Genomic DNA, 224 nt, shown 5'->3' on the forward strand with positions numbered 1-224 from the left:
GGGCTTCAGTTGTTCCATTTATCTCTAGCAAAAGTAGCTTAAAGAAGAAGAGAGGGAAAAGCAAAGGTAAAAAGAATGACTGGAGAGAAAAATAAAGAAACGAATGAGGGGATTAATAGGTACAAACTTCCAGTTATAAAATAAATAAGCCACGGAGATGAAATATAGTCAATTGTCCTGTAATAATGTTGTATGGTGACAGGTGGTGAGTCCACTTATCGCAA

The sequence above is a fragment of the Crocuta crocuta genome, unplaced genomic scaffold, assembly GCF_008692635.1.
Source record: "Crocuta crocuta isolate KB4526 unplaced genomic scaffold, BGI_CrCroc_1.0 scaffold737, whole genome shotgun sequence".
Classification (NCBI taxonomy): Eukaryota; Metazoa; Chordata; class Mammalia; order Carnivora; family Hyaenidae; genus Crocuta; species Crocuta crocuta.